Here is a 12,977-nt window from a genome sequence, read left to right as displayed (position 1 = left end):
TATTTATTCAGCCGAATTTATTTTATAAATAACAGAAACATTTGTGGAAGTAGCTCAGAAAATGGCATATAAGAGCTGAAAGATAATTTATGCAAATTATGAAAGAAATGCAAAGTTGAGTGAAGTGATATAAAGGAGTCATGTTTTTATTTTCTTTGCCAACCGCCATAGACGTGTAATATCGCAGGCGTGCCAACCGTCAAACCGTCTTCAATTCTCATATTAAAATTTAAGATTATCGTTATTTCTTCATGATCCAATGATCGGATTTGAACCAAATTAGAATAGGACCTTTCCTTTAAAAAAATAATTCTAGAAATCGATTAACGTGGTCCAAAGTTATGCGGTAACATAAAAAAAAAATATAATAATAAAATAAAAAATATTCCGACGAATTGATAACCTTCTCCTTTTTGTGAAGTCTCTTAAAAAATAGGTCGGAGAAGTCACCCCTTTATGTAGCCGTTATGCGAACTCTCAGTCTGATCACTTTGATATTGGCCATCAAGATAAGGCAAGTCTTTTGGCATCAACATGCAAATTTCGCCAAGACAAATAGCTTTAGCTACCTACCTATATTTCAAAACTACATAAGAAAGGTAAAATGTATTGGTATTGTGGCCAATCGACCTTCGGCTTTACTCACAGAAGGATACAAAATCAATACCTATGCACCTCTGCGAGTCTGACGAGGCTGCAACAAAACTTTCTCGGGCTGGCTTTTAGGTGCTCCCTCACTTCTGCTTATGTTGGTTAGCCACTTGGCCAAATCGGCAATTTAAAATTACTTATACGAGAACCCATGTGATCGCTCCCGTGTTGAGTTCATCACGCTTCTTTTCCAAAAATAAACGACTAAAATAAAGTTATTTTAATTTTTCGCCAGTAAGCAATTACTAAATGTTATCGCTATTGAAATAGCTTCATATACATATATGTACATAGCCAAGATAACAGTGGAATTTCTGCCTATTTACTTAGGTTTCTAGTAATCAACTAAACAATTTCGTTTAATGAAGAATGCAGTCTAATTTTAACCACAAAATATTTTCTCTCACCCAAAATGCGCCTAACAAAAGTAATTACATATTAAAAAAGCACAATCCCTCTACCACTTCAAGATACTACTGATACTGGCCGGCAAATCAACTTAAGACACTTTCATTTTAAGCTTGCCCAACTGTGGAATCGGCAAAAGTCATTTGGCAAGTATGCATGTGCTAAACAAAGGCTGTTAGTGAGTCAGTGGTTGATAGAAATCAGTCAATCAGCAGAATGCGATGAACTCGTGCGGAATATGGAATTTCAGAGTTTCTGGGTCAAACAACAGCAGCAAAGCGCGTCGCGTTTATACACAGTCGACGACGTTCACTTGCGTGATCACGATTAACGGCAAGTTTTAATAAACACAATGTGGAATGAAGAATAAAAGATTACAAATAGTAAATACTAAGTAACTCAAGTAAGTAGAAAATGCAATTAAGCAGTTACACTGGAAAGCAATAACGAATGATGAAAAATAATGCGATTTGAAATCGCTTCAGTTCAAGAATGAAAAGCAAAACAAACTAGCGCAAAAATTATCAACAAACGACAACAAAGAGCGCGCACTGTGCTAGCAAACAACTATTTGTAAGCTGGTGATCGCGCGAGTGGTGCGTAAAAAAAGAGTATGCACTGAATCATTTCTATTTAGAAATGAGTGTTGTCGGCAGCATCAAGTAATTTAATATTGGTTGGTAATCGATTTTCTAATGAAAAAAAAAATCCACCGAAGCGTAACAAATGAAACGCGATCGAAAGCGGGTCGAGAAAATTGGAAAATAAAAATAATTTTATGATGCAGGAAGTTGGAATTTGTTTAGATAAAATTGCGGCTAACTAACTAATCCGAATACATCACGTCAATAAAGGCGATGCCAAGCCAAATGATATGCTTTTGGCCGAGAACTGTCACATCCGAAGATTCACCAAAACATCAACAACATTATCACATCAGATGAATGCAAACGAAAAGAAATCATATCTAGTAAATCACATCATATCACATAAAGTCAAATGAAATGACACACCGGCTCAAAACAAATTAAATCACATCAAATGATGCCAATTAAAATAAAATCACGTCAGCTCAAATCATATCAAATGAAAGATCATATCGCACACCGTCTTCAAAAGAGTCACAACTCAAAATAACACGTTCGTCAGAAAATGCGAAAAACTATTTCGTAGCACATGCTAATCATATGGGCAAGGGCGACTTTACCTTAGGTTTTTTTTAACAAATTATAACAAAAATTTGCTCCAGCTTTTGATGAAAGGTAAATAAAAGCGTGTATATTTTTAGCGTATAATTTCAAAAATGCCAAATCTTGAGTTGAGTTTTGAAGACGGTGTGCGTTATCGTCAAACGAGTTAATAATACATCATATAAATCCATATCATATGAAGAAAAATGAAATGAGATCACATCAGATCCAGTAAAATCCAATCACATGAAGTGAAATCACATAAATTGAAGTGAAATCAAATAGTATCAAAGGAAATAGCACAACATGACCTTAAACGAAATTGAGAAAATCAAATCAAATCACAAGAAGTCAAAAGAAATGAAATCACAGATCAAATAACATCCCATGAAGTCAAAAGAAATGAAATCACGTAATATCAGGTCAAATCACATTACATGAGGTCAAATGAAATGGAGTTATGCACATCGAATCAACGGAAATCACATCACACGAAGTCAAAAGAAAAAAAAATCAAGTAATATCAGGTCAAATCACATCACATGAAGTCAAATTAAATTAAATCACATCATATGCAGGGAAATCACATCGATTCGAAGAGCAAATCATTCAAATTCGGATACTTGGCACTACGAATTTGTATAAGTACGTGTCGCCTTTGAGTTTCGAATCTCAATACAGAGTAGACTCCCAGATCAAAGCAATCACTTGAAGTCAGATGCTATGAAATCACATGATTACATAAAATCGCATTATTTGAAATGACACGAAGTCTGTAAAAGGAGATTATTTTGGTTCAAATCGAATCGAAACATAGCAAATCGAATCAATTAATAAATCTAAAAAAAGAAATGAATTTTTTGAAGTCAAATCCGGAAAATGAAATCAAATAAATTAAATGTAGACATCTAAGTATGTATGTATATACAGAGAGCGTCAAAAATAAGTATACCCTGACGTTTTGGCGATATTATTTATTTATATTTTCCATACCAAATTTTTCTTTTCTTTATAAAAATATAGTTCATTCAACAGCAAAAACAGCAACTCAGGAAAAATGCAAGAAATTTTCATAGAAATTTTGCATTTTTCTATTCGATTTCTTAGGAAAATTTTGAGTATGCACTTTTGTGGTGCATTAAATTTTAGTGTAATAAAAAGAAAGTTTTAAGTCGATAAGTTGATGATAATTTCCTTGCCACCTGTTTAAAAAGTTAAATTAATAGGATTGATCAAATATCGCAATACGGGTGTCAAATGGCAAAGGGTTTAAGAGAGCTCGTTTTTAGCAAATACCTTTTGAAGAAGGTTGCAACCTGTTTGCAAAATTAAACCCATTATTAACTAGATTAGATTAAAAAAAATATTAAAATATGGGTGTCAAACGAAATAGATTTAAGAAAGCTTTTAGAATGTGTACATGGTGTGAGAAATTCCGTTTGTATGTGAGGTGCCATGCCATCTTTTTCAATAACTCCCATTTTTCTCTATGAGTTTGGCGTTGATATTATATGTATATATCTCTACTAAGTAGGTGCATTCTACCATCAATACTTCCAAAAGTATGTTGTGTGAAAACTAGTTTGTATGTATGTATGTATGTATCGAAATTATTTTTCTTCTATTATCATCCTTGGAGGGTCTGGAGTCGATATGTGAAATTCCAAATATATGGTGCAGCTGTTCTCGAGTTTTTCGAACAGAAAAAACGGCTTTCTAAATATATATTAGTATAGATAACAAATAAAATAAATTTTTTAAATTAAAAATATCCTATGGAAAAATTAATATGAATAATTTTTTAAATCATTGCGGGCATTCGATATTTTCAAAAAAAGTGAAAGCATTGAAACGTAAACATTTTTTTCTTTCATATTTTCAACATAAATGCGTCGGGTCTACGTAACCGGAACGAACCAGCTTTATACATATCTGGCCAAGGACTGTCACTCCAGCAACACTCCCCAAAAACTCTATGGGGAATTTGTTTGCTGTTACAACAACAACAGGGAAAACTAATACATACATACATATGTATATTTACATAATAACACCAAGTCAAATCACATCGAACCAAACGAATTCAATGCAAAATAATACCATGGAGGGCTTCTGCCATGAAACATACAGAAAATATTACCACCCATAAATGGTTCATTTCCAATTACAATTTTAAATCAAAAGAAAGACTGAACACGTTTCGAAATCTACTGAGGCCCATGTAGAAATCAATATAAATTGCAGCAATCTTGAGAAATTAAAATAAAAAAAAAAACGCATACGAATGAAGTAAGCAATGCAATAACAAAACCATAATTAATAATTTACATATACATACTTTTATCTACTTCACCAATTTGTATGCATTGACGGTATGTGTTTAGTTACATGCAACACGAAGCCTTACGATGGCATTAAGCGAATGCTAAATAGTCTCAAGTGCATAATAGTGATTGCAGTAAAACGAAAACGAAAAAAAATCATAAATTTGAAAAAGTGAATTTCGTCTACAATTATTTTCACTTGCACTTTGATTCCGATAGCGAATACTGTTACTCGAAACTATAAAAAAGATAACAAACAGCGTAAAAAATGCTACACATGCAAGAGGTAATGGGAGAAAAATGAAAGTGGCTTTTTGCATTCACATACGAAAGGAGAATTCACTTTTTGTGTATAACTTAATTATGAATTATGAATACATGCACTCACAGTATTGGTATGCAATAATTTTTATTTTTTCCGCTAATTTTTTATAAAAATCCAACTAATATTACAACATAAAACATAAAAATATAATTGCTAAACTTTGTGCAAAACTCATGAAAATTTCATATATTTTCATACAAATTTTCAAATTTTTAATCATTTTTTGAGAATTATTTATATAAAAAATTCAACTTTGAAGTTGCTAAAAAAACGCGTTGATTTTTGAGAATTTTTCTGTTGAAGATGTTTCGAATTTTTTCCTTAAAAAGTATTTTCGAATTTTTTTTTGAGAAAAAAATATGAAAAAAGTAGTCTTAGCTTCTTCAGACTAGCATTACATTATACTAAAATTTAATGGGCTACAAAACTGCATACTCAGAGAGGTTGTAAAAATCTGATAAAAAAGTGGAAAATTTATTGAATTTTCCTTAGTTTTGCACAAAGTTTAGAAATCATATTTTTTACATTTTTCTTGTACAAAAAATTAGCGGAAAAAATTCAAATAAAAATTGTTGCATATATTGTGTTGTGAAAAATTCTCTGTGCCAATAGTTTTTGCGGTGAGGTTGCATATTTATGTACATGAATAACAAAGATGTCGAAAATCATCGGCTGATATTTAGATACATAAGTGGAGAAGGATACAGAAAAATATAGTAGTCACATTCAACTAAACTTATCTATATTAATGACCATAGCTCAGTTTATTTTAAATATTTCTTTAGTTTTCCAACTGAACAAGTACAGACTTATGGAATGTAATGGTTTTATGACATGGACGAGAAAATATGCCAAGATCGTTTTTGGAAGTACATATGTACATACATATGTATGTGTATTTGGCAGATATCGCCCTGAAATTTTCGAAAGTTATGGCTTCAAGCATTGACTACAGATGGGAGTTCATGTGTTGAAATTCTGAATTTATGCTTTACTTTTGCCAAATTGATTTGGCTGCTGTAAAAAGAGAAAGCGCACCCAAAACAATGGACAAAAATCGAGTTATTTGAGTTCAGCAACCCCGTGGTTGATGGTAGGCGAATTAAAAACTTCGGTTAAAGTTTGTGAGCATACACAGGAATAAATCAATTTTTGCAATAAACCAAACATAAGAAATATAATTAACCATAAAAAAATAAAAAATAACAGAATGCAGTAAAATAATTCAAAGTGACAACGGTGCCAAATAATGTCAACAACCCAAAGAAGTGACATAGTACTTCGCACCACAGCAAAGCAAGTAGTTTTCGGCGCTTTTTAATTGCATCAGCTGGCAAAGAGGATGGACGATCGCCAGCCAACACATTACAATTAACACGGCTATACCGGTTTGCGAACTCGCGCGTCTATCGCACATCGCATCCTCTGCCACTTTTACGTACGCCTAGTTCGACAAACATTAAATAAAAAATACAAATCAAGTTTGTCAAAATAAAAGCAAAGAAACACTTGGAGCTTGTTACAGTTTCTTTATAGATGGCTACATATTTATTCGTACACCAGCAAATGACGTCTCCACAACTGCGACGAATAAAAACGTGTGGCTGGTAAAAAGTTATTCGTAGTCGCTGGTAGGGAAATTGGCGCGATTGTACAAAAAGAGAAAGGCATTTACCTTTAGCACATCTTCGGTTACCAGCAATTTAAGCGGCACATTGGCTGATTGGCTGCTTGGTTAACAAAGGAAAGGCGCATGCAATGAAGCGTTCAAAGAAATAAAAAATAACCAATACAAAATATAAACACTTTGAACAGAGTTTTCGAGTTTTCTTTTTAAAGCGTAGATCATGAAAACTTGGAGGTTCACCAAGGCAAGACGGGTTGCTCAAAGTCGTGGTTATATGCAGCTATCCACAGGTGATGACGTTGCCAGCGATTTGGGCAAAGTGATGGCAACTTAGTAAATATTGCGAAAATACATATGTACAAAAAATAGCAGAAGCCTTAGCGATTGGTAAACATGTGCTTACTTGATTTCTACAGAAATACATGGCCTGACACATTTTTTTTTTTAAACTAAGAAACGGCTGATAAACAAGAACCTGTGAAGATTAAAAGCTTTAGAAAAGGGTATGTACGGACATATCTGTGCCCGTCAATTAAAGTAGCTGAAGTGACTTTAGAAGGTTTGACTCCGAATAAAAAAATACCTAATACTACCTAGACAGCCACTTATACAGTGACTCAAACAAATGACCACATGTTGATTTTTTTTTAAATATTCCTAATGTTTTTCGAGCTAAATTTTTTTTGAACTGATTTCACAAAAAGGAGGTTATCATTTCGTCGGAATATATTTAATTTTGACACGTTTTTCCATATAAGCATGAATTTCTTTTGTAAATTGCACTTGTTATATAAAACTCACACAAAATCAGTCTAAAAAAACAAACAAAAAATCTCAAAAATCAACGCAATTTTTTTGCCGATTGAAACTAGCATTTCATTGGACTAAAATTGTATGGGATATAAAACTAAACGTTGAAGTCTTGACGAAAAATTTTTAATTTTCCTAAATTTTGTACAAAATTTGAAACTGTGATTTAGGAAGGTATTTTTATAGAAAAAAAAACTTTGGCTCGAAAAACAAAAGATACGTTTATAAAAAAAAATGAACAAGTGGTCATTGTGTCACTGTATGTATTAAGTCTAAACTTCCGAAGACTGGCAAAGATCTATCTGTCCTTTTGTATACCAACTGTATGAATTGATCTAACTTTGTTTGCGTTTTCTCACAAAATTTTAATTTTGATATAATTCTGTATATTATTAACCGTGCGATATATATTAATCCCGAATTAGATTTACTAATTTCGTTATAAATATTAGGATTTCATAAGCATTTCTGAAGCCGCACATTTACACAATCTTAAGCCGAATTTTTCATTAATCTACGAAGCCATAAGGGAGTGAAGATTTAAGCTTTGTTCAGTGAAATTAAAACCATAAACTGTTAACACACTCCCTTTTTCGGTTTATAAGATGTTTTCCAAGCTTCAGGTGATAAACTTGCCAATCTCGGTAGTACGCTGCCAGATATTACATCTAAAGGGCTCTATTTCCAAAGGATTCCCAGAGCTGCCAAAGTGTGTCTATAACAGCAAAACTCCAAGAAGCTTAAAAGGATGCTACTGAAGTGATAGTCCTTGGCCACAAATGAAACCTAAAGAGCCTGTCAGAAGTGGCAATGCAATATATTTCGAAAAGGCTGTCAAATTGAGAAATTTTTAGAAACCAGTTTCATGAGCATGTAAAGTGTCTTTTGAAAGAGGTCTTTTATTTCCGAAAGCCGAATTGCCTTTTGCTAGTGCAGTACGAGCAAGTTAAAATATATTTCCGAAAACGATTTGCCGAAATGCGACTGAAAGGTCTTTCTGGCTGTTCACACATCGGTATAAAATTTCTGTTTCGCAATTTGACAGCGAATTGCGTGGAAAAGTTGGAAATATTGCCACGTCTGAAACGCTCTTATGTTATTACGTTCAGTAAAAATGAAACACAATTAAGATATCGCTGATTTACTAAAAGACTGCAATAATTCAAGACGGCATTATTCAGGAGAAAATTTTCAAGTAGCTTACCAAGTCTTCATGAGCCGAGAATACACAACACACATAACGAATAATTCGGCATCATTTTCTCGAAAATTGCGTTTTTCGAGTTATGTCAGTCTTTTGGTGATTATCGATATGAAAATTGAACTGTGCAATTACCAGAAACGATTCCTATTGCCAGTTGCCCACCTTTTTACTAGCTACAAATCTTATTAGTGCCAATAATTCACACCAACTTGGCAGCTCATGTGAAACATGCAAACATTCCAATAAGACCATGCTAAACCTTCATTTCTCATTTCTAGTACGAATTAGTGTGACACGCAACCAACTGTTGCGTCTAATTAGATCTCCACAAGTATGAAGCACGCAAAATTTCACCCCAATTCACGCGCCATGTAAATAGTCGATTACTACAAGTACACAACTTTATATTTACCTTTGGAATATGCAAATTTTATCTCTTTTAATAATATTTATTATGCGCGCCACAATCACAGGCGCTATTTTGTTGTTTTTCCGCTGCTATTTCATGGGCAAACGAGTTGCCAATTCGCAAATCCCACAACGCGTAATCTTTGTAGAAGAATGCCAACAAAACAATTGTTTTTGTTATCACTCGAACGCAAGATATTTATAGCAAATTTAAATAATTAATTTTGTCTCATGGAAATATCACTTTTCCACGCTATTGGTAAAGTTAAGTTCGCAAATATATGCGAGCATACAAGTATCCACGCGAACAAATCAAACAAAACGGCAACAAATTGCACGCAAAATCGATCAGACGAGAAGGTCCCGTAACCTGATTTTTCGCAATCACTGACCCAAGCGATTAGATGTATTATGGAAAAATGATTGTATTTTCGGCTGGTTATTCTGCGGCCACACCGCTAACAACAAAACACAATAAACTACGTGTTTCTTGAAAAATCCACGCTCCTATTTTGATGTTTTACAATATTCGTATTGGCAAAATAGATTATGGCATGCGCGTACCGACGAGCGAGCAAATTGAAGCGAACGAAACGAAGGCAAAAAGCAAACAGATGAAAGCTTCAATTTAGAGCTGTCAAACTATCGATGGCACTATCGATACTATCGATGGTTTCACTTTTTTTAACTATCGGTTGATAGTCGGGACTATCGACTAACGGTTGCATTTTTCAATGGGCACGTTCAGAAAGTGCAAAAGCTCAGTAACTGTTGCGATTGCACCTTCTGACGCGTTGTTTTGTACTTCTGATCAGCTGTACAGTTGCGTGTTAGATGATCGTAATATTTTTCTGATCATTTGAGACAACATGTTGTGTGTTTGGAATTTGACAACTAATGTATCAAGCCCTTCATAATACACATTACAATCACTAATTTTTTAGCAACGATTGTGCTCAACTGCCGCGCCTTCTGAACATACTCAATCACAAAATTCTTGGATGTAGACATTTCGAGAAAGTAATTTTTATTAGTTCTTGAAAAGCAGTGTTATGCTTCTGCAGGTGTGTATTTTGAAAGTAAGTAATAATTCTCAAACGAAAGGAATAATTTACAATCCAATTCTGTTTAATAGGCCCTTTCTTTTTCAACCGACCTACAAAAGAACACTCGCTTAAACTATGTTCACATATCAATATTATCTCAATCAAAGCTCGTTTTTTAATCACCCCGTTTACAAAGGCAAATCTCAGATTATTCGCCGTCAAATTTGTTGTGCTTGTTATTCTCACATCTCAAGGAAAATTTATGTTTCTTCTCTGTGCCTCCGTGATCACGTTTTTCTGCTATAATAACCAATATAAATATATTTTAACTTAACATTTTATTAAAAATACCTTTACAAACCTCTTTTACTTGCTAGCGTACATTTTTGTTTACTTTTACATTTGGCATTTCTCTTCTCTTTCGCAAAAACAATCGATAAAACTAGGATGGACACCGAAAAGTTATCGGTTAAATCTGAGATTATTTTATAATTACAGATTAACAAGGGACGAATTTTATATGGCTAATCTCTTGTTATAATTACAGATTAGGGTGTTAAGCTCGAAAATGAGAATAATCTACTTATATGTGAACCTAGTATTATTAAATGACGAAATACACGGAAAGCAGCAACACAAACTCGGCTATTTATCATACACGGCCTGATGAGTGTTGTTAAGTAAAAAAACTGCTCTGTTCTGAATTGTTAATGAGAAAGTAGAGAAGGAAATTTTTGTTTTCGTATATACATGATATATAATTTAAAGAAGTATATATATTACGAAACACCTCGCATAATAATTAAATTCTATTGTTTTTCGTGTCTAAATCCCGTTGAACTAATCACATGTTTCTTGCCAGCTACCAGCAGGGTTGCTTAAGTTGCTAAAAGAAAATTTTACCCGAGTTGAGCGTTTTTTTGTCGCTCGCTTACAAAGAAATGCAGCTAATATAATAATATTAAAAAGTTTTTATGAAAAATTATTGTGGAAAAAACCAACAAATGGTTGAAGTATTAGCTGCAATTTCGGAATTCACCACAGATGTGTATTAACAAAAGTTTTTGGGTTGTCGAGTGATCTTTTAAGAACTGCTTGAACGATTTCGCTAACTCATTTTTTTTTAGTATTTCGCAGAATGACACTAGTGATATTTGGAGTTCTCACTCACAGAAGTGTATAAAGGAAACATCGATAGTGGTCATCAACGATCGATGTTTAACAAAAACGTAAAAACATCGATGCATCGATAGTGCCATCGATGTTTTCGCCACCTCTACTGACGAAAGGGTAAACGGAAAAAGCACAGAGTTGCAAGACAATATACAGATCGTCACCTGAAATGCAAAAAGACGTAACAAGCATTATCGCTGAACTTCAAAAAGTCATAACCAGGGAACGGATTTAATGGAAATTGCTTTTTTTTCTGCTAAAGAGATAGAGTATATTCGATTAAGAATGTCCACGATTTAGCTTTCTCTGATTCCATATATACACATTTGATGTTGCCTTTTTTAAGATATTTGCCTTCTTTTTGCCTTTTTTAAGATATCTGCCCTTTTTGCCTTTTCTACCTTTAAAAAAGTGATTATAGCATTTACAGTTTTTTTTTAAGATTAAAAAATATACACTTATAGAAGCGCAGGGACCTCTTGCCAAATTGGAGTTGGAAAAATTCAAAGCCGTTTTCTCAGCTAACGTAGGCTTGGAGACAATAAGGGGTGTGGATAAAATTGTAAAGGGCGAGGAAACGCCCTTATTCCTGATAATATGAACGTTTCAAACGTCCCATATTTAAAATGGGCTCCACTTGTATCAACTTACGTCGAGCGCACATTTAGTACATTGAAGGCTTTTCTTCGCGAAAATCGAAAGAAAATGCTGCCAGAAAACTTCAAAATGTATCTTGTGGTTCAATGTTACTACAACTACACAGATTCAAGTTTTATGAGTTAGAAACTCGAAAGGATAAAAATACAAGTTTTTCATATAATGAAACTATTTCATAGTTTTTCTCTTTTTACTTGTAATATAAACATTTCTAAAATAAATGTATTTTTTGATTGTTCTTCGTATTTTCTGTTTTTTTTAGTGCCTTATTTTGCTTTTTTGCAATACGTAGTGCCTTTTCCTGCCTTTTTCGCTATTTTGTTTTGTCCTTTTTTGCAATACCTAGTGCCTTTTCCTGCCTTTTTCTCCATTTTTTTTTTGCCTTTTTTATAGGTTTTTAGGTCCTAAAAATCCGTTCCCTGGTCATAACCAATAAAAATTCCAATATTCACTTTTTGATTTATATGATGGATTTCATGGAATTACAACTCCCAACATCATTTTAGGAAAAAATATAAAAATCTTAGTTACGTCTTTTTGCATTTCAGGTGAAGAGGCGGCGGAGAATCAATGCATATTAAACATTACCAACATTAAATTTAATTAAATCAATTTGCCTTGTGGAGAATGAAGTATGTTGAAATTTGTCGATATTACTATCAATTACAATTAAAGAAAGTAAATAAAACTATTTATTTTATGAAAATAAACCAAGAAACGCATCAAAATCACAAAGCATGACAGAAAAAAAGAAATACATACCGCCAGCGAGGCGCCTGGCACCGTGTACATGACTGCGAGCACTAGCTATACAAATGAATTGGCAATATATGCGCTAGAAAGGGTACACACACGCTTTACCCAGCTTCAAGTTCAGCGAATTTTCTAGTTGCACCAAAAAATATGCAACGCTTTTTTTTCTTCTTCAGATATGTATGCACTTCAAACAATGCAGCTGCTTTTGACGGCATAGAAAACACTTGAGCTCATTGAATTCCTCGTTGTTTATTGTATCACTCTGTTGTCTGCATATAAAATTTATTATTTTTTCACTTAACTAAATGTGTATACAGTTTTCTTTATCGGCCAGAACACTCATCTTTACGCGCAACTACCTCTGCTTTTGCGGAAGTACACAGCACTACTGTCAAACA

The 12,977-nt window shown here is 33.4% G+C and overlaps 1 protein-coding gene across 3 annotated transcripts in view; it reads right to left on the bottom strand.

The window, feature by feature from the left end:
- The window catches only part of LOC118744646, a 35,634-nt gene extending 22,657 nt beyond the window's left edge, over nt 1-12,977 (bottom strand). For 2 of the 3 annotated variants that reach the window (XM_036477791.1, XM_036477793.1), the window contains exon 1: nt 8,952-9,566. The gene's annotated coding sequence lies outside the window, so the exon portion shown is untranslated. Of the gene's footprint in view, nt 1-8,951; nt 9,567-12,585 lie in introns of those variants that run through there. The other variant, XM_036477792.1, reaches the window with a different exon arrangement.

Source organism: Rhagoletis pomonella, unplaced genomic scaffold, assembly GCF_013731165.1.
Source record: "Rhagoletis pomonella isolate Grant_MI unplaced genomic scaffold, Rhpom_1.0 Rhpom_scaffold_00008, whole genome shotgun sequence".
Lineage (NCBI taxonomy): Eukaryota > Metazoa > Arthropoda > Insecta > Diptera > Tephritidae > Rhagoletis > Rhagoletis pomonella.
Note: the sequence above shows the minus strand (reverse complement) of the source record. Positions and strands in the feature narration are given on the sequence as shown.